Below are 23,100 nucleotides of genomic sequence, written 5' to 3'. Positions count from 1 at the left end.
CACCCAGCATGTGCATTTTTTCTCTTTTAAACAAGCTACATGCAGCTCCTCCAGTTAACAGGGCTCCAGACTAACTTTTTTACTAGGAGCACAGTGGCCCCTAACTTCAAATTTTAGGGGTGCAAGCAGAAAATTTAGGGGCTCATGTTGTAAATCGACTTGCAAAGTATATATTCACATTTCCTCTCATTTTCATTGTATTACTCATATATATACTTTGACAATAAATGCAGAAACTACAATGTTTTAAATGTTTTAAATTCACATTTTATTGTGCAAGCACATTGGTTAGCAGCCTCTTGTCTTCTAAATGCAACTGGGAGTGGAGTTGCACTGTCATTACACAGGTCACGGCACATTTTGTTTCAGACTGGCATTGTGTTTGCTCAAAGTGTCGTGTTTTAATTGTGTAGTGCCAGTGTTATCAGCAAAGTTTGTGTTCCCCGCATGTTGTGGGTACTGACAGCAGAATTTGTGGTTCATTGAATTCGTCTCCCTGAAATACCTCAGCCAGGTGAACTCCGCAGCCACTCATCCTGAAAACAGAATTTCTTGCCTTTTTTCGCCATGACTGTTTCCTCACAAAACGAGTCAGACTCATTATCAGGATTTGTCTCCTCTGGTACACTAGTTTTAGTGGGGAGAAAGTAAGCACCAATAGTCCTCTTTGCAATTGTTCATTGTTTACAAGATCTATGTGAAACCTGTAGATTTGCGCGATAACCCCATGACTCGCCTCTTCTCACACATTAGCCAATCACAGTGGTCATTCGCCCCCTGCTCTCACACACATTGGCCCGCCTTCTTCTTCTTTGGTGTTCGTCTCCTTTCTTCTTCTTTTGGAGTTAATGTCGGTTGGCAAACCAGCTCATTTGTGCATTATTGCCAGCAACTGGGCTGAAGTGTTGAGCAGAGGTTTGTCAGCAACAAAAAAACATTTAGTCAAAATAAAAACATCTGCAAATTTACTGGTCGCACATGCGCGAGTAGATGAAAAATGTACTCGCACTGTCTCAAATTTTAGGGGCAAAACGCGACCATTAAGGGGCAGTCTGGAGCCCCGATTAAGTTGTGATATCTTCACGAAAACAAAATCTTTAAATATTGAATGAATATATAATGAATATATAGGCCTATATATGTGTGTGTGTGTGTGTGTATGTATATATACATAAATATATATATATATATATTTATATATATGTATAGCACTGTATATATGTTAGATTACAAAAATATTGCAATACATCGCCTTGCTTATAGTATTGCGATATATTGCAAAATATGAATATCGGCACCCCTGTATCACGATGTGTATCGTACCGCCAGATTCTTGCCAACACACACCCCTAGAACAAACCATCAGTTTTCATGTTTTCAGACCAGAGAAGAGGACTGGGTTTGCTCATTTTGCATAATGTGGGTCAGAAAATACTCCAAATGTGCCAAAAGTGTTTTATTTTTCATGGCATGTTCCCTTTAAGATGGTGAACCACTGAGCTACAGCTACTGAGCAGTTTGAACAGACGTGCTAAGCTACGACATGATGAACTAACAGATTCCTCAGAGTTAAAGAGAAAAACATTTCCTGCTGTAGAACTGAAACATTTGACATGAGGCTGAAAGCACCTGAACACTCACACTGGTATCAGTTTGTACATGTTAGGAGGAAGAACACGAGCTCTGAATTAATAAGGCAGAATGTGGAGTTTGTTTTGGCACACGCAGGTCATCATCCTCTCTGCTGGGCTTCACCTCCCCGTAGATCGGCTCTCTGCTCTCCTGCTTGGCTCGCTGGTCACGACTCAGCATTTGTCTGAAGTTGAACTGTTGCCAGAGCCTGGTTGATTCCAGGAGCCGTTCCATCATAGTCAGTGAGTTATTTGTTTTTGTGAAATGACGGAGAAGATGTGGATGGAAACGCTGGCTTTAGAGCTGTGAAAGACGTCCTCCCTTACAGTTAGAGTGGCCATCTTCAGGGGGGACGGTGGTAGATTTTACAAAGTTATGCAACATTACTGACAGCTTGCTTTGTGTGATAAAATGTCTTTTTTAGGCCTCCATGTTCCAAAAATACTTAGTGACTGAGTGTTTCATGTGGAGCCAGAGCCTGGCAAGGTCTCAGAGCATAATGCTGATTAGCTTGGCTATTGTGGCTAACAGAAATCTGCTATTGTCCGGCTAGTTTAATGTCTTTCTATCTGCTGCGTTGGGAAAAATGGAGCCAGAAATATGCCCAGCACATTATTGTTGGCATTTATATTGTAGGAAACAATTTATTTAACAGTGCTTATAATTCCTCTGGGTGGGGGAAAGTTAGAGAGGCCAGATTTTTCTCAGTATTCAGCATTTTTGCAGACCTCTCCATCATCTGAAGTCATGGTGCATTAACACCCACTCTCCTCTGTTTCCCCCTTTGTTGATCCTTTGGTCCTGCAGGCTTTGCTCTCAGGGTCTGCGGGCTATGAAGTGGTCTTGGCGTGTCACAGAAAGCTCAAGGTGGCCCATTGTTAGCAGAGTGCTGAGCGGCTTATATGGCAGTGCGGCGTTTTCCTCCGTTTCTCTGGAGTAAAGTTAAATGGTCAGCTGTTCCCCCCACACACTGTGCACACTGTCAGCAGCTGTGTTAAATACTGTGGAATTAGCAGTCATGTGTCTGTGGTCTGGACCAGCTCTGAACTTGTGACTGCTTTCATTAAAAAAGGCATCACCTCCCAGCTCATGGTGCAATTTATCTTGTTTACCAGATACTTCCTCAGACTTCCACCATAGTCAACATGCTTTTTTGGCCTTTTGATTACCTTTTTTTTGTTCTGGCACAATTAATGTAGATTGGAGCTTTGCAACATAGATTTTTTTGATGGCTGTCATGATTTGGCAGATCCATCTGCATTGCAAGGTTACTTCCCTTAAGCTTTGGCAGAGCAGGAATTCATGGCTGAAAGTGAAGCTGACCTTAAGATTTAGTCCTGAAGAAGAGCTCTATCTGGCCCATGTGGATCTGCTTTGGGTTTCTCTAGACCAGTGGTTCTCAACGTTGGGGTCGGAACCCCCCGAGACACTCAGAGGGGGTCGCCAGATACCTTTAAAAAACAAAGAATTTTTTTTAAAAATGCCCCCCCCACCCAATTTTGTCACTATTATTTTCCACCCATTTTTATCCATTTTCGCTACCATATTTCTGCTCATTTTAACCCATTTTTGTCATTTCAAGACTTTTTTTCTGACTGTTTTCCCACTTCCAATCCAGTTCTTGCTGCTTACTGCCTATTGTTGTCTCTGTTGACCCATTATTATGGATATTAACCAACTTTTACCCTTTTTGCCCATTTTAATTACATTTGACTATTTGTTATGCCCATTTTTGCAAGTTTTACCCACTTCTGCAAAGTGCTTTGCCTCAGTTAACCCATTTCTGCCACTTAAATCCCCTTTCACCACTTTTTATGCCTGTTTTTGCCATTTATTGCTGCCTCTCTTATGTATTTTTGTAGCAGCCTAACCCTTTCCTTCTCCTTTTAAAATCCCATTTGACAACATTTTCTTCCATTTTTTGCCATTTTAACCCGTCTTAGCTATTTTAAATCCATTTTAATTCTGTTTTTAAGAAAAAATGATGCAGATTTTTGAGAAGACTATCCACTAAAAGATATTTGTTGCTTTGTTAAGAATTGTTTTTATTCAGATTTAATATAAAATATGGTTATTGCAACTTAACTGTAGACTGAACCGTGATTTTGCTGACTTAGTTAGCCCCCAGTTTGGCTGGGCCCCAGAAAGCGCTCCCATTTATCCCCCCTTATGGGCAGCCTTGTCTCCACATGACTAGTCTAGAATGTTCATGGCTGTGTTCAACCAGCTTCAGGTACAGTGGGGGTCCCCAGTTTCTGGCACCTTTATTTTGGGGATCGCGGTCTGAAAAGGTTGAGAACCACTGCTCTAGACCATGGGGGTATAAGGAGCAGTTATTTGCACAATCTCCAGAAAGTTTGCAAACTTTGCTGGTGATCAAAAGAGGCCGCATTCTGAGAGTCAAAAAGCTGAGAGACCAGACACACCACAGTCTTCAGTGCATGACCATGTATCACAGTATGGCTGAGGCGATATTCTCCTCCTCTCTCATTGTTTGACCAAACACTAAAGCCACTCCACCTCTCCACACAAGGCTTAACCTGCCAGGATAATGAAGTCACAGGTGAAAGTTTTTTAGATGAAAGATACACCTCGTGGATGCGCTGGGACGCATCATCAATGATGTAACCTGGGGTCATTGGGCATTTCGGGTCTTTCAACATCAGACACCCTCGCCCAGCTTGCGTCCCAGCAGCAGTGGTCCATGGATCCACCCTCTTGATCCAAGCCATCTTGTGGCTTTCTCTGCAGCTTCAGTCACTTTCCTCAAGGCTCTCCTTGTCGCCTGGCCTGTGATCCCCAGCATTGGAAATGTCCTGCAGAGAGAACACCCTGCAAAGCCTCCACCGGTTCACAACGCGCCCACCAGCCCTGCCTCTGGCATGCTTCCACCAGCTCACAGTAATTGGCATGCATCCTCTCGTTGGCCTCGTCCATGCGTTCTTCCCAGGTTACAGACAATTCCAGCATGATCAGCTGCTTGGTGGAGAAAGAAACAATGACCATGTCTGGCCACAGACGTGATTGTACGGTCTGGGCTGGGAGTTTCAGCTGTTTACTGAGGTCAGCTTCCAGGGTCCAGTCGGGGCGGTGGTGAGGAGACCCCCCTTTTGTCCTGGCTGAGGACGTAGCTTCTCACCAGCTCTCACAAAGGTGATTCTCTCAAACTGGTACTGTTGGTACCGCTGTTGTTGGTATTGTTGGTACTGGTGGCTGCGGCTATGCTGTCAGCTATTGCTCTGAGGACCTGGTCATGGCACCAGCGATAGCGACCATCTCCCAGGGCCTTCAGGCAGCTGCTGAGGGGTGTTCCAGGGGGCCTCTTCCTGAACACTGGGGGCAGGCAGGAGTTTCACTCTTGCCCCAGACATGGAGGTTTACTGGACTCAGTAAGATGTCAGATACCGCTTGGACCAAGAACCTTATTCAATGGTAGTCTGCTCGCCAGATGTCGGACCATATGAGCCGTCACTGGAGAACATTGTCCCGTTTTGTCCATGCTCCTCGCTGTCCAAGTCCAGCAATCCTGCTGGCCCAAACTTCTTCTTAATCTTTTTATTAATATTGATAGTCTTATCGATAGTCCTTATTGATCCGAGTCCTTATCAATACCACTGTCAATACTTTCCATAGTTTGGTGGAAAACTGTAGAAACTCCAAGTGGTCTTAGCTGAGTAGAGCTTGAGTTAAAAAGCTCTGATTCAGTCTGTACATCTATTGTAAATCCCTCAAATCTAAACACACATTCACACTGTATTTATTGAAGTTTCATGTCAAAAACTGTATTTTCCCATTTTTATGTGACATTTGAACACATCATAACATATATAGTACAGTCGTCTAATTTTCTGAGGTTACCTGAACTCATCATATTTTCCACCTTCAGCTCGTAAAGTTCGCTAATTAACTTCAATTTTGCCGATTCCAGTGCTGATTTCTACACTGGATTAATACAGTTAACAAACAGGACTGTCTCAGAGTTTTGGAGCACTATTCAGCATTTATCTGAGCAGCTGAAGAAGAAAACTGTCCTGAAGCAGCTGAACAGAGTGGTACGAGTGTCTATTACTCCCAGCACAGACAGATATGACATCTTTCTTCCTTAAGCCGACAGTTGAAGGTTCCACATTCTGGTTTAACGTGGTGAACAATACTGATGTGCTTCTAGTTTATGTTCACCTTGCAAGAACAGATGTTTTTTTTTTTTTTACACCAGCTATATAAAATGACATTACATCACAGAGTCTGAGAGACTCGATAGCAGTATCCATGAGCTAAAATGTTGATTTTCAGGTATTTGAAAAATCAGTCATTAATCTCATTTTGGTTTATGCTTAAATTAGCTTATTTTATTATTTTTTCAGTCTATAAAGAAAGCTAATGTAACTGTCATATAGAAGGATAAAAACAGGCTACTTGTAAGAAGCTACAGCTGGATGAACTCAGCGTAATATTACTGTGTCACAGATACACCAGCATGACTCTAAAGGCAGACACTCATTAGGTGAGTCTGATCCTAGGTGAGTGGAATCGTGCTATATGCCCCGATATGTCCCTCTGCTCATCAGTTAATCAATACTCGCTCTGTTATAGGCATGGACAAGATTGTTTAGTTTACAGCTGCAGCTGAGCACTGCAGAATCACAGCATCTCAACCCTGTGAGCTTTCATTTAGTCATCAGTTACACCCATAAGGCCGATCCCACTGCATAAAAAACAAAACTTTGATCACTGTTAGAAATAACCGATGACACTAAAGCCACAAAAACAAGTTTATTCTTATAGATAATGAAGAAATGAGTCTGTCCACCTGTTCTCTCGTTCCTCTTTTTCTCCTCAGAGTTGCCAAAGTATTTGTTTGTTCTTGTGTGAGTTAAACGTCCTTTACTATTTTCATGATGTTCAAAGTTTCGTTCAGTCGCCTTTATTATCTGCTGTAGGTTAGAACTAAAACAACTGAGCGTTTAGGATCAGCCAGGTCTTCCTCTTTGCTTTCAGTACTGTCATCATGTGTTTGTGAGGTTATTACAGGGCACTCTGCATGGTTTGGATCCAACACTCGTGTGTCTGTCTGTGTGTTTGTTCATCCTGTATGTAAATGTGAACACGCTCAGTATTTGCACTGAAAGCGTTGCTGTGTTTGATCAGGGAGGAAGTCGGCAGGATGCTGTTGGCTCTCACCTGTGCTGTTGTGTGTAGTGGCTCGACCTGTCTAATTGGCAGAGTTGTGACTGTGTATACGCATTTCTGTGTGTGTGTGTGTGTGTGTGGGTGTGTGTGTGGGGGTGTGTGTGTGTGTGTGTGTGTGTGTGTGTGTGTGTACTAGTTGCAACACGGGCCCATCCCAACACGTCTGGCCCTGCAGCTGCAGCAGATCTAATTTTAGCCCAGGATGTGCGTACGCCTCAGTTCCCGTGCCTGGCCTATGAGAGAGGAGGAGAGGATGAGAGAGCTGAGTGGCCGATCCTTCACTCTCTGAGTCTCTGTTCTCTGCACTGCTCTCTCTCTCTCTCTCTCCCTCTCTCTCTCTCTGTTTTATTTCCTGCAGTTCTACCTGTTTTTGTTTGTTTGTGTTTGTCTGTGTCCATGTGTCCTAGTGGCAGCGTTATTGATTGACACAGGGACTATTGACTGTAGTCTGAGCTTCTGCCTGGATTTGACCTTTACTCGAAGTCCTCTCTATAATCTGGCATGTAGGTGTATAACTGTGCTACTCACCTATCTTAAAAATGTGCAGTCTTTGTGTTCAGGGGTGATTTTGTTGAGCTCTGTATTTATTTTTTGCTGCTGTAATGAAGGAAGCTACATTTGAGTCTATGACATTTTCCCAAGGCTTAAATTAAGTACATCTTTTCCTATTTTATTTGCATCATATATTCATATATATTTGATAACATATCATGTAGGAGGAAGCATTATTTCCCAGTATTTGAGTAGTCATTTAATTATGTAAAAAATCTAATGTTTTTGCAGCTTCTATCTCATCTTTAATTTTATTTTTCACATTTTTTTTTACCAGCAAATGGTTGTAATGTTCTTCATCTACCAGACTACAGGTACATCTCAAAAATGAGAATATCATGAAAAAGTTCAATATTTTTTGTCACTCATTTCAGAAAGGTAAACCCATACATCATATAGACTCATTACACATAGAGTGAAATATTTCCAACCTTTATTTCTTGAAATGTTGATGATTATGGCTTACAGATCATGAAAACCCAAAATTCAGTCTCTCAGAAAATTAGAATATTACATAAGATCAATAAAAAAAGGATATTCTAAACATAAATGTCAGGCTTCTGAAAAATATGTTCATTTCTATGCATCAGTACTTGGTTGGGCCTCCTTTTGCATGAATTACTGCATCAATGCGGCGTGGCATGGAGGTGATCAGCCTGTGGCACTGCTCAGGTGTAATGGAAGCCCAGGTTGCTGCATTGTTGGGTCTGGTGTCTCTCATCTTCCTCTTGACAATCCCCCATAGATTCTCTATGGCAGGGGTTCTCAACCTTTTCAGCCCACAACCCCCAAAATAAAGTTGCCAGAGACCGGGGACCCCCCACTGGACCTGAAGGTGGTAAAACACAGCTATGCACAATCTAGAAAAGTCATGTGGAGACAAGGCCGTCCATTAGGGGGGAAAAATGACCCAGCCAAGCTGGGGGCCAGCAAAATCATGGTCCATAGTAAAGTGAAGCTGTGGTATTTTAAATTTAATATGAATAATAACCACTCTTATCAAAGAAACAAATATATTTTTTATTCGTTTGTACAGTAAGTAGCTTTCTTAAAAATGTAAATCCTTCTATTTTTAACAGAATTTAAACACTTTAAAAAAAATTGAAATGGGTTAAAAATGCTGGGAAAGGTGGTGAAATTGGAGTTTAAGAGTAGCAGAAATGGGTTGGAAGTGCCAGAAATTTGGATAAAAGTGGCAAAAAAATATAAAAATGGGTTAAAGTAGCAAAAACGGGCTTATTTAGTGGCAAAAACAGATTCAAAAGTGGCTGAAATGACGTTAAAGTAGCAACAATAGGTGGAAATTTGGGGAAATGGGATGAAAAATTGTTATAAATTGGCAGAAAAGGGTAAGCTGAGGCAGATGTAGGCAGAAATGGCATTAAAGTAGAAAAAATGGGCACAGTAAATTGCCAAATGTGGCATTAAAGGTGGTAAAGAGGGGTTAAAAGTGGCAATAATGGGTCAACAGAGCAACAATAGGCAGAGAGTGGCAAGATTTGGTTTAGAAGTGGCAAAAACAGGCAGAAAAAAGGTGGTGGAAAGGGTATAAAACTGACAAAAATTGGTTTTAAGTGGCACAAATTTGTTAAAGTTGGCAAAATTGGTGGTTAAAAGGTGATGACAACAGGTTGAAATCTGGAAAAATTGGTTTAAAGCGGCAAAAGTGTAGATTAAAAAATATTCCTAGTTTTTTTAAGGCATCTTGAGACCCCCTCTCAGTGTCTCGCGACCCCCAATGGGGTCCCGACCCCAAGGTTGAGAACCACTGCTCTATGGGGTTCAGCTCAGAACCAAGCACAGTAACTCCATGGTCATTGAAGCAGCTTTTGGTACCTTTGGAAGTCTGGGCAGGTGCCAAGTCCTGCTGGAAAATGAAATCAGCATCTCCATAAAGCTTGTCAGCAGAAGGAAGCATGAAGGTCTCTAAAATGTCCTGGTAGATGGCTGCATTGACTGCGGACTTCAGAAAACACAGTGGACCAACACCAGCAGATGCCATGGCAGCCCAAACCATCACTGACTGTGGAAACTTCACACTGGACTTCAAGCAACGTGGATTCTGAGCCTCTCCACTCTTCCTCCAGACTCTGGGACCTTGATTTCCAAATGACATGCAGAATGTACTTTCATCTGAAAAGAGGACTTTGGACCACTGAGACCTCAACAGTCCAGTTCTTTTTCTCCACAGGGAAGACTCTTCTGACATAGTCTCTGGTTCAGGAGTGGCTTGACACTGGGAATGCCACATGTGTAGCCCATGTCTAGGATTGGTCTGTCCATAGTGGCTCTTGATGCGCCGACTCCAGCCTCAGTCCACTCCTTGTGAAGCTCCCCCCAAATTCTTGAATGGATTTTTCTTGACAATCCTCTCACAACCCACCTACTGACCCAGACTGAGAGACCATTTAAAGGCTCAGGAAACCTTTGCAGGTGTTTGGAGTTCATTAGCTGATTAAGGTGTGACACCATGACTTTACAATATTAAACTTTTTCACAATATTCTGATTTTCTGAGACACTGAATTTTGGCTTTTCACTATCTGTAAGCCATAATCATCAACATTTCAAGAAATAAAGTCTTGAAATATTTCACTCTATGTGTAATGAGTCTATATAATGTATGGGTTTACCTTTCTGAAATGAGTGACAAAAAATATTGAACTTTTTCATGATATTCTCATCTTTGAGATGTACCTGTATATTGTGTTACATCATTTATCATATGTATCATACATACTTTTATTGTAAAAGAATCCTTTCTGTTGTTTTTTAAAGAATATTTTGGAGACTTTTTATCCTATATTAGTCGGGACAGCTGAAGAGACAGATAATATGGAGAGAGAGGATCAGGACCAGGATTCGTACCTGTGACTGTTGTATTGAGGACTAAAGCTTCTGTATACATCCTCATATTGCTGCTTGCTCTTCCAGCTAAGCTAAACTAGCGGCAGATCTTCCTACTGTTACCGTGCAGACTGTCAGTCCAGTGGTGAGTGGCTGGTTCTCGTTACGATTGAGGCAGGCTCAGAGACGGGAGATTACAGCTGACTGGCTCACTATGGTCAGGTATTAGAGCTAATCCCTCCAGGTAGAGAAAGTGTCTGGATAAACTGTGTGTGCATACACCTGCAAACACACATGCACCTAAGAGGAAGTGTTAAATTCCCCTAAGATTGAACATGTTAAAGGAATATTTGAGCAGGCAGTAAACAAAATGAGCGCCAGCATTAGTTTTGGTGATTAATATGCATTTGGGCTGCTTGTTTTTGAAATGAGTGGACTAAAACCTTGCTCAGCTTTGATTCCTGTAAACCTGACTTATAAGCAGCTGTAGACATAAATGTATTCCCTAATCCTAAAGCTGGATCTGCCCTTTCTCTGTCCATATTTACAGGAGTTGTAAATGAATCTTACAGTGTTTGGGATGAGGCTGTGTTGTAATCATTTAATCGCCTGCAGCCGTCCTGCATTAGCATCCTCGAGGAAGACACTGACTCTCCCCAGTGTGATCCTGTGAGATCTGACCTTCCTGTTGCAGAGGTGAAGCACAGAGGAAATTTCCAAACAGGGATCAAAAAATAGCCCCAGCATCGTTGTGGGATATTTAGTTTGTCATATGTCACAGTGGGCAATCTTAAAAGAAGAGGGACGGCATCAGAAGCGGCGCAAACGGAGCAGGCACGGAGCGTGCTCAAGCTCAATAATTCATGGCTGACTGAGCTAGGCTGACCTTGAAAAATCCCCAGTGTTGGACCGTTGAAACCTGGCACTGCTCATTTAGGGCAGAGAGGAGAAGTTGAGACAGACATCCACAAATATAGAACACTTCTACTACCCTCCTATTTGACTTCTTTCTTGCTTTTGTGTTGATTCAGGTTAGCAGAGATAACGGCTGTGTTTGACTTTAATTAAACTTTGTACATAAAGGTCTGAAGTCGCATGGCGGAGAGGAACCTCTACTGCAGGGTCCTCAAGTACCTCTGCACAAGGGCCAGATTTAGTCTGACAGAAACTCTGGGGGCTGGACTTTCAAATACACAAAAATATAATAATTATTTTGGTCTGATTGAAATATTACTGTAGTAGTATTTGCATCTTCTTTCAAAATGCAGGACATTTTTAGGTATTACCAGTGAGATCTGTCTCTGTTATCTATCATGTAGCAGGACTGACAACAGAGTTGGCTGGGCCCCTGAAAATCCCAGAGAATGGGCCCTCCACAGTTGTGATTTAGCACCGGTATTAAATCATCTTAACACATTTTTGCATCTTTAACCCAATTTTTGCCATTCTTTAACCCATTTAAACTGCTTTCCCCATGTTTTTTCCACTTTGTGCCACTCTTATCCATTTTTTCCCCTTTTCTTCCATTTTTGCCATTTTTAACCCCTTTTCATTACACTTTTTCAACTTTTTTGCAATCTTAAATCCTTTTTTTCTTTCCAAATTTTTGACCCATTTTTGATACCTTTTTGCCTCTTCTATTTTTGCCATTCTGTAACCCGTTTAAACTACTTTCACCACGTTTTATCCCCTTTTTTCCCCTCTTTTACAAATTTTTGCCACTTTAGTTCTATTGTTGCCATTCTTTAACCCATTTAAACCACTTTTCCTACATGTTTTATCCCCTTTAAGCCAATCTTTTATCCATTTTTGCAACTTTTCTTCCAATTTTGCCACATTTTAACCTCTTTTCATTACACTTTTTCAACATTTTTTCCAAGTTTAAATGCATTTTCTGCCACTTTTAACCCATTTTTGCCACTTTAACTTGTTTTCTTCTATATTTGCCATTCTTAAACCCATTTAAACCACTTTTCCCGCATGTCTTATCCCTTTTATTCCTCTTTTACAAATTTTTGCCTCTTTTGTGCTATTTTTGCCACTCTTTAACCCATTTAAATCACTTGTCTTGCATGTTTTATCCCATTTAAGCCACTCTTTTATCCATTTTTGCCACTTTTTTCCTATTTTTGCCACGTTTTAACCCCATTTCACTTTTTTTGCACTATTTTTTGTCATTAGTAATCATACTTGTTGCCCCTTTTTTCCTCTTTTACCAATTTTTGCTACATTTTAACCTCTTTTCACCATTTTATCTGGTCATTTTTGCAGCACTTCTGCCAACCTTAACCCTTTTTTTAAATATCGACTAATTATGACAGTAAATTTTTGTAAAACAGATCAAATGTAAAGTCATTCTCAAACTATTTGAATATGAATTGCTTTTGGGGTGGATTTAACAGCAGCAGACATTTAAAGCTAAAGGATACCTTTAAAACCACAACATCTTCTTTTCCTCCTTTTCTGAATTTCATGATCCTTGGGGGGGCCGGACAGGAAGCTTTGGGGGTCCTGATATGGCCCCCGAGCTGCCAGTTGATGATCAGTGCTCTACTGTAACCTTTGAAAAAGTAAGCCTGCTGCCTGATGAAGAGATTATGCTGTCAAAAATCAGAAATAAAGAACAGCACTGTGCGCCACCTCCTGGATCCCAGCTGTCATTCACGATCATGTGACTGCAAACAGCCTGTTGTAATATTTTTCCTGCTTGTATGCTGTTTATATCAGTTTTGATGACAGAGCTGTTCCATGTGGAGTTGCCTGTGAAAAACCAAACAAACAGAACATGAATACACACACCTTCTCAGCTGTGGTGGGGATGAGAGAAACTCACAATCACACCACTCATGCGGAGGTCGACAGCAGCGCACTGACACCATCATTTGCTCGAGTATTATGGAAATCTCTTCACGCGTCAGGCTGACGAGTGTTGCACCCAGCTACCACATCCGCTGACTAATGTGACGGCAGCATTTGCATTCGTTATGACAAACATGCTTCACACTCCTGGCTCCTTCAGAAGTTCCATCATGATTCAACACACCCTTGCAGAAACTTTGTCTACACATAAGGTGTGTTTTCAGTGGAGTTGACTACAGCTGCTGTAAGAAAAGCTGCGAGTTGATTGGTTCATTCTATGATGAAAGATCAGCTTGGTAGATAATCCATGTTTGTTGCTCTTCCTCCTCAGTGAATGTTCTCTGTACTCTCAGAGCTTTAACCTTGTGTTTGTTTACTCTGGTTTAATGAGTCACTTGGTCACAGATACCCTCCTGATTCATCTCTCTGTCATGAACGATGAGCTCTGTTAGGCGCTCGAGGGCATCCTCCATGTAGTACTCATTCGAAACAAAAGCCTCCAACGGACGAGGAAGAGATGTTGGCAGAAGCTGCTGGTGTCACCTGTTGGAAACAAACTTTGATGGAAATAAACATCTGTCATTCTAAAGTCTAATGAGTTCAGTCAGCCCCTAACTAGCCATAAACAGGTTTGTTAAGCCGACAGCAGGGCAAACACACACAGAGGAGGATTAGCATATAAACTGTCTGTCATAGAGCTGACATGATTAGCATGCTTGTAGTGTTTGTGGAGCAGCACAGCGCGTCGATTAGCATGCTGCAGCTGCTGTCAGGTCTGTACGTCCCAACAGCTGGAGGAGGACAGGTGACGTTACAAACTCTGTTTAGATTACACATTAACAACGGTGAAGGTGTAGATTTCAGCTCAGGCTTTAGTAGATCCGTGCGTCCTCACTGGTCTCATGATTTATTTTGATTATGATTATCCTGTCTGTGGTTCAACATCTCAGTGCATCAGGATGGGTTGCATCCTGAGTAGGGCTGAACAATTTGCAAAAATAATCTAATTGCGATTTTTTTCCCCCAATATTGTGATTTAATAAGTGATTATTCTTGGGTTAATCTCGTGTATTTTTTGACAATTCAAGCAATTAATAGTTCCATGAATAAGACCGTTTGTGTTGAAAACAATGAAATTATTTCCAAAGCAATTAATCCATAGTAGCATGAATCTGAATATGAGGCTGTAACAAGCTTTAAGCTATAAAGGAGGAGGCTGGGGTGGAGGAGGGGAGGCTGGCTACCAGCTGATCACAGATGGGGTATGACTTTCGTGAAGTAACGCTAGGCTTCATCAGTTTTATTTAGAATGAGCTAACTATTTTTGCTTGTATTGCAAATGTGACGTCATTTGCTTTGTTTAAGGGCGTTATCATTTTGATAAGGAAAAACAAACATAAAACACAAAAAGGAGGATTTTTGTAAACCAGAAGAAAATAAATGACACTTAATGTTTGCATAATGTACATAAAATCTCTGCCACTGCAAGAAATTGATTTATTAAACTGCTATTTTGACACAATTTAAGTGAAAGAAATATTGCAACTTGCACGATTTAAAAATTGAAGCAGGCCATATTGCAATTTAATCTATTTTGAAATTAATTGCTTGGCCGTAATCTTCAGTTATCTATATTAGGGCTGGGCAATTAATCACAAATTAGATTAAATCGCAATATGGCATGCTGCAATATTCAAATCCCAGACAGCGCAATATTTCTTTAATCTGAAACGTGTCGAAATACCAGTTTGATACAATGTTTTTTTTTTTTTTTTTTTTTATCCTTTACACCAGTGTTACTCAACCCTGCTCAACCAAAGAGCCAAATAGTTGAAAAATACCTTTGCAGGAGCCACAATCTAAGAGGTGAAAGGTGGCAAAAAATGGCTTGAAGTAGCAATAGAAATAAGTTAAATGGTGGCAAAATGGAAAAGCAACCAAAATGGGTGAAAAGGGGCAAAGATGGAGAGGAGAATTGGGAAAAGTGTCAGAAAGTAGCAAAAATGGGTGAGAAGGGACAAAAAAATGAGTTACTGTTGGCGTAAAATGGTCCAAAAGTGGTAAAACCGTGAAAAAAAAATGAGTGAAAAGTGACTAAAATGGGCAAAAAGCAGTCAAGATTGGTTAAAATGGGCAAAAACTAGTAAAAAGTGGTATTTAATGACAATAAGGAGCTTAAATGGGTGAAAATGCAGAGTAAAAGGGTGAAAAGGGGCAGAAATGGGTATAAAAGTGGCAAAAAAAATGCATAAAATATTGCAAATCAAGTGTCAAAATGGGCAAAAAAGTAGGGAAAAGTGGTATTAAATGGCATTAATTCTGGCAATAATTATTAAAGGGAAAATGGGATAAAGGTGGAAAAAAGGAAAAAAATGCTAATAATATCTTGTATTTATATAGCGCCTTTCAAGAAACCCAAGGATGCTTTCCAGGAACACATAGACATGGACAAACTATAAAGGAAATGGGTGAAAGTGGAAAAAAAGGTGAAAAAGTACAAAAAAGTTCCCTTATTTAAGGTTTTCTGGGTGAATCATATTTAAAATGAAGACATTAAAGAACCACATCTGGCCCTAGAGGCACGTGTAAAGTATCACTACTTTATATGTTATTCAAACCTTCAAGTATCTTTTTTATTTTATTTTATTTTTTACAAAAATCTTACTTTTCTTGCTCATGCATTTATTTTTTTTCATCAAATTGAGAACATGAGAAATGATCATCCCCTTCAATAAAGCAGTTGATATCAAAATTTGCTATGTGAGCCAATATCACAGAAAGATGTTTTTATTCTAAATTGAGCTCTAGTTGAACTCATCTAATATTGTACTTGTTATAATAGAGAATGATTTCTTGCTCATGTTTTTTAAACAACAGAAAAAATGAGGAATCTAAATAATGGCATTTAAAATTGCAATTGCAATATTACAGGAAACAAATGCAATTAGGTTATTTTTGCAAATCGTTCAGCCCTTATCTATATTACTTATTTCTATATTTTTTCTATTCAGTGATTCAAAACAGAGCATGGCAGATGAAGGACAACACACTTACAACACTTGCAGAAAGATGCAATAAAGCTGCGTTCAAACGAAACAGACAGTGGAAACAAGACAAGACAGAGACGAGCAGGAAACTCATTGTGATGTTTGAGGGAAAGGCTATGTTTGTGTGTGTGTGTGTGTGTGTGTGTGTGTGTGGGTGGGTGTGTGTGTATATATATTAGGGCTGGACAATTAATTGAAAATTAGATTGACGGCTGTGTTGAGTCTCCTTTGCAGCCATCACGGGATTCAACCACAACTAAACCTCACCTGAGAAACCGGATTATAAACTTACTATTATAAATTATATATTTGTGCTATTCAGTGATTCAGTATTCACCTCCTCTAAAGCAAACTCAGCCCACACTGCTGTTTAGTTGGATGTTGAGAGTTAAAGTCTAACCATGGCCTGGATGATTCTGTCTCTGATTTGTCGACTGTCTGCATCGTAGAAATGACTGATTTCAACTTTCTACAGTTAAGAGGTTTTTTTTTCAGATTGGGATTATTGATGGCATAAACTGAGATTTATGGACAGTTAATATGGATTATCACACCAGTGAAGTTATGTAGTTTAAATAATGACAAAAATAAATGCTCTTAGTTTGAATCTCTTTAAAACGGTGGATTGAATCACAGTGGCTAAAAATATGACAGTGCTGGTTGGAATAATCAATACTATTGAATTTCTGAATAATAATTTGTGCACATTTAGACTGGGACGCATCCAAACAATGAATCATTAAACACGTGATCCCTTGACTTTTTCTCTTGTGCTGCCAACAGGTCAGAGTTCTCTCTCAGCCAATGAGAAATCCTGACATCTATTGATAGTTCAACACACATGCCATGCCATGAAATCTGTGTGGTTAGTTTGACTCACTTTGTGAGTCTCGTGACCCTAAAAAAGGATCATTCCTCATTTGTCCAGGAAACAGAACATTTTGGGTAGTACTCTAATCTATGGCCAGATTTCTGAAAACATAGTTGGTATATTTAGATGATAAAAAACCATAGGAAGGAGCGCTTCTAGGACTCAATAAAAAGTTTGTTTGAGGTGCTCTTCATAAAGTTGCTGGCAAACAGGAAAAAAAAATATTACATCACTGGTTATATGGGTTAAAAAAAGATGTTCAGCTTAAAAACACAATAAACAATTCTAATCCAACTCTTCATCTAGACTGGAGGGTTTAGTGGTCTGTAGTTTGAAAATCCAGAAAGCCTCCCGTTGATTTAGTTTCTTTTGTCTGTCTCCTCTCCTTAAGGATGATGCGATGTGATCAATGCCAATAGCTTGTAGTGCTGCTGGGTTGCTGTTGTGGAGTTCAAGGTAATGTTTTGCCATAGGGTAGTTCATGTTTCCAGTTCTAATTGCATTTTGGCGTCCCACACCATCACACAGCCTCCACCAAAAGATGTTACTCTATAGGTGCAGCAGTCAGCATAGCGTTCTCAGCATCTTCTCCACACCCTGTGATCCAACTACTGTAGGCAGAATCTGGACTCATCGCTGAACATTACGGTCCTCCACATGTTCAGGTTCCAGTGCACGTGTTGCTGCCATCAGTGCATACAGTCCTGACAGTGAAGAGCAGTCATGGCAGGCCTTCTTTGAGACTGGAGATTGGCTGATTGCAGTCTGCGGCAGAGAGCCGTCGGCCATATCTCCTGTAAACCCAGACCGCAGATCTGTAGAAGACAGCCTACAGGTCCTGAATGCTGACAGGGTGGGGAAGCGTCTTCTTCAGACGTCCACTTTGCAGCCTGTCTCTGACATCCGCTGTCATATGAAACTTGGCCTTCAGTTTGGAGATGGTACCAGGGCTCACTCCCAATAATGCCACAACCAGCTTGCAGTTGCCCTATCACACAGGCCTTATCCAGATCAGTCAAATGTGGCAGGCTGATTCTTGGAGCAGACACCTACTGATCGCTGTAGCAGGACCATGCAGGCGCAGTCTTAATACTGTAGTGCAGTTTAAATAGGCCTCCTTCTAGCTTTAATATTTCTGTTACTTTACTGCCCAGTCTTAAATATGAAGCGCTTGTTGGCTTTGCTTCAACCATGCGAGCAGTCAAACGGCATGCTTGGTGATGTCATTGTGATTTTGGGTTTGAAGTGCCGTAAACAGGATGGGCTGGCGCTCTCCTATTCCTTTGTGAGCCTCGCTGCAGGACAATGAGCAAGACCTGCAGAGGAAGAGCAAAGCTTGAAGGGAAAGTGGCTTATTGTCATTGGACAGGCCTCATTAGGTGTCTGACATATTTAGCAAACAGTGATGGCTGACTGCAGAACATTATAACAGTGGGAGTAAATCAGACTGGAATCATTTATAGTGGAATATAATTGTGTCCTATTACGCATGTTTTATGGAGTAGTTTTTATTTCTCCTTGTCTCTGTTTTCCGTTGCTCCATCAGAGGTTTCATATGTGATCCTGAGGCGTTTTGTTCCTCTGTTACAGTGCAGTTATTGCATCTTTAACTTCATCTGTTAAGGCACCTCCCAGATTTAGTCTGGCTTGTTCAGTAATTCAAAGACAAATGAACAAATCCTGCTCTCTCTCTGTTGCCTGGTTTTTCTTTGAAAGGTCCTCAGAGGGGTTTCATTGATGTAGATCCTCCGGCTCTCTCTGTTCCTTATTGTTACAAAGATGAGGCATGTGCATTGGAGGGATGTTTTGAGGTATCTAAAGCTTTAGATGTCTTTAAATATTTCATATTAGATTTATTTAAACCACTTTTTAGATCTGGCATCAAATGCTCATATTTTTTTACTGATTTGAAGCGCCAGACTGTCATTTACAGCTCCATGGAAAAGTTAAAGACCACTCCCAAATTCTTTTAATCAGAAGAGAGGCAGCGTTGTGGATTTTCACACAGGAACGTGTCATTCTACTTGGTGAGGAGCTCATGGTAATCTCAGCGTTCAACATTAGTACCTTCCACATTCAGGTAAAAATCCAAATCAGGGAATAAAGAATGTGAGGTTGGGTGTTAACCTCCTGAGCGTTTGTTTAGAATACAAATTTAGTTAATCCTTCTTATCCCAAATAAGTAATAAATTCAAACCTAAGCCTTGTCTTTGAACAGGAAGTAGTTTCCACAAAAAAAGTCTCATTTCTGATGGCAAACCTAAAGAACTCATAAAGCAGAGTTTGACAAAATTTAGACTAAAAGTTCTGAAGATCTTGGAAAATTTCCTTTGAAATTATTTTGGATTTCCAGAACTTAAAAAATACCCCCAAAATTCCAAAACATTATCAAAAGTTTTAGACATTTTTTTCAGTGTTAACTTCGTTGACTAAAACTCTGACTAAAAATGTTCATCGACAGCCTTTTTTCATGACAAAAACTAGACTAAGACTAACAAAAATGGATCTGTGATGACTAAAACTGACAAAAACTAAGTTTGATTTTCCTCAAGATGAATAAAACTAGACTAAATATTTAATGTAGTTTTTGTCAGACATTCAAAATCCATGATATTCCTCCACTGTGGGTAAATCTACAACAACAATACATCTGTATCTATTCTGCCTCTCAGCTGTAGAAAGCAGGGACCCCAGGTTAGACAGAGAACACACTACCATGATTTGGTACCAGATTTAGACAACAGAATAATGCTTGGACTAAAAGTAAAGACTAAAATGTGAGGACTTTATATGGACTAAAACTAGACTAAAACCAAAAAGGATAGAAATGACTAAAATGTGACTAAAACTAAAATGCATTTCATTTAAAGACTAAAACTCAGACTCAAATTAAAAATAGCTGCCAAAATTAACACTGCATTTATTTCAATCAGAATTTTAGTTCTTAAAAAAAACCTACAAAATGTCCTCCGCAAACATTTAAGTGAAACTTTCTATAAAAATGTATAAATATTTAAATAACATTTTTCCCAGAAGTACCATGGAAAATGTATACATTTTCAAACAAATAAACCAAAATTTCAAAGCAATTCTCATCCAAAATTTCCAATCAGATTGCCAAAAATGTTCAATAAATTCCCTCAAATTCTGTGCAAAATGACTGAAAGTTTCTAAACAACGCTTCCACTTTCTAATATCACTTACAGACTGGAATATGGAGAAGGGAGGAAATTTCACAAACTAATTGCATTGGTGGCATCCGTCACAGTGCCATGGTTGGAGTCTCTGAGTTCTTCAGAACGATGTGTTTAGGATCACAGATGTTTGTACATGAAGCGTGGCTGTAGGAGTAGTAAAGACAGTTTTTGGTAAATAAATGTAAATGTTGTTTAAGGATGAAGTAACCAAATAAAAGGTCTGTTTGATGCTAAATGCCAAACACATCTAACCGCTGTTTTATATTAACGCTGAACTCCAGTAGGTCCATCAGTGAACAGAGCTGCTCATTGATTTGTGACATTTCACACAGAGCCTCCTTTTTAAGCTCTGAGCAGGAGAGTCAAAGTGAATCACAGCAGGGGCTGAAATCTGAATTTAGGTCTAACCTGAGGGTCTAACAGGGTCAACATTTAACTGAAAACTATCAACCGTGTTTTCACACGTGATGAATTATAGAAAATTAAACAGTGATGATAAATGATTTAAGATTTCTAAAAAAAACAGTCAAATGATTAAATATCACAGCATCAATGTAACTGTGTGTCCATGTCACATAAATGCTAAATAAATAAATGAGTTAAAGGCTTAAAATCTGAGCTAAAAAGTCAAATTTATAAGTCCTAAAGATCAAAATACAAAATTTAAAGTCAAAGTAAGGCTTTTAAAAGGCAAATATATGAGATAGAGTTAAAATCAGGAATTTAAAGATCAAGATATGAGATAAAATACAAAATCGAGAGTTTAAAGGGTCAAAATTGAAGTTAAAATTCAAAATTGTGACTCTAAAAGGTCAAAATATGAGATAAAAATCTGGATCAGGAGTTCAAAAGTGAAATATGGATTAAAAGTCAAAGTTAGGTGTTTAGAGGGTCACAATATGATTTGAAATGAAAAATGTGAACCTAAAAGGTCACAAAAAAAGAGAAAAGGTCAAAATTATGAATTTAAAAGGTCAAAACATGAAATAAAAAGTCAAAATTCTAAGTGTAGGTCATAATCTTGGGATGCTAAATGAAAATATGAAATGAAAATACAAATTAATTTCTTTCCCTCATTCCTGACTATTTCTACTCTCTTCCTTTTCCAATTTTTATGACTTCAACAAATCTTTTTATTTTTAAAATCTTCAAGGTTAAATTTACATTTTTGTACTGGAAATCTGCAGACCTCATTCAGGTGAGCCACATCAAATTTAAATATGAAATGGTCTTGCGGGCCAGGTAAAACTGTGCCATGGGCCGCATTTGGCCCCCGGGCCTTGAGTTTGACACCTGTGTTTTAGACGGACAGGTAGATCAGAAGCAGGTTGTACCCTGAGCCCCCTGCTTGAACATTCTGATAAAGTTCTGAATCATTATTGCTACAAATATGAAGAAAGAGGCCTAAATTAGCCTGAGCACATTCACTGACCTCCTTAGTTGAAAATCTTTTCTAATCGAATCTTGAAGTTGTAGAATTTAGTCATCTAATGCGTAATAAATGTATTATTCAGCCTTTATCCCTCCCTCTGCTGTGTTCGCTGAACCTGGAGGCTCTGTTACCCTCAGCTTTGATGACTCATACAAATGAATTCCCTTTATCAGGCTGAAGCAAAATGAAAAGCTTCTTTACAGCTTTAACAGATAGAGAGGCGTACACGCATCATTCCAGGCAGATGGGACTGTGCACGCTAATTTCCTCCACTCTTTGTGATGAATGGCGAATGTAAGAGTCCTCCAGATAACCACCAGGCTGTTCCAGACGCTTGACATCAGACCATGTGGCTGTATCTGCCTTTATTCCATCTGCCAAATACAGTAAATATTATGGGTGTGCATGCTTGAGATGCATTTTTAGCAGGCGAGGACAACAAGTTGGCCAGCTGACTGTTGCTATGCAACAATATGAAAACTTGAACATTAACTCCTTGAGCTGTATTTGAAACAACCCTTGAAAGAAACATAATGCACAGTTTTCATGAGGCAGCTAAAAGGCTGTAATTGTGTTTTAATGCAATAATGCGTATTAATATCACAGTGATGCTGTTAAATGTTGAAACAGCATGTTTCAGTGGAGTGCTGTGTGGGTGTAGACACCATCTGTTGATTCCCAGGACTGCATGTTGTCAGCTGCTGCGTACATTATGTTGACTTATTAAATGTCAACATGAGATTTAATGACAGAAGAGAATTCTTAAAGGCTCTGTTCGCAGTTTAATCTGAAAAAACACATCTGACACAAAACAGCGGTCACAAACGGTACAAAAATAGCAGTATGACACTATCACCTGAAGAACAGAGCGGTCATCTTTTAAATAAAACTTTATAAAGGAAAATGCCTCCAATTTTATCACGACCACCATGAGCTCATTATAAACCTTAGTTTATAATGCCTCAGATTTGCCAGGGAGCACAAACACTGGACTGTTGATGACTGGAAGAAGGTACTCTTGACGGACCAGTCCAAGTTTGAACTCTTGGGTCAGCATGGTCGTGTTTATGTCCGCAGAAAAGCTGGAGAAGGTTTTGATGCCAGATGCACCCACAGTGAAACACGGTGGAGAGTCCATTATAGTATGGGGTTCCATCTGTGGATACGGCGTGGGCAAATGAGTGAAAATGGACGGTATCATGAACAAGAACGTCTACCACAACATCTCAGTGCATCATGGGATCCCTTCTGGACTGAATCTGATTGGTCGAGGGTTCATATACCAACAAGACAATGACCCCAAGCAGACTTCAAAGCTGTGCAGAGACTATTGACCAAGAGAAAGGACTCTGGAGTACTGGAACTGATGGACTGGCCAAGTCAAAGTCCGGATTTGAATCCTATTGAACAAATTTTGGATTTAGTAGATTCAAAGATTGATGGCACAAAAGTTTCATCTAGAGCAAGTCTGTGG

The 23,100-nt window shown here is 39.9% G+C and overlaps 1 protein-coding gene across 2 annotated transcripts in view; it reads left to right on the top strand.

The window, feature by feature from the left end:
• Positions 1 to 23,100, top strand: part of LOC121522439 (protein FAM126B-like) — an 81,531-nt gene that overhangs the window by 9,711 nt on the left and 48,720 nt on the right. The window lies entirely within an intron of this gene.

The sequence above is a fragment of the Cheilinus undulatus genome, linkage group 15 (assembly GCF_018320785.1).
Source record: "Cheilinus undulatus linkage group 15, ASM1832078v1, whole genome shotgun sequence".
In the NCBI taxonomy this organism is placed as follows: Eukaryota; Metazoa; Chordata; class Actinopteri; order Labriformes; family Labridae; genus Cheilinus; species Cheilinus undulatus.
This window is presented reverse-complemented; position numbering and strand designations above follow the sequence as displayed.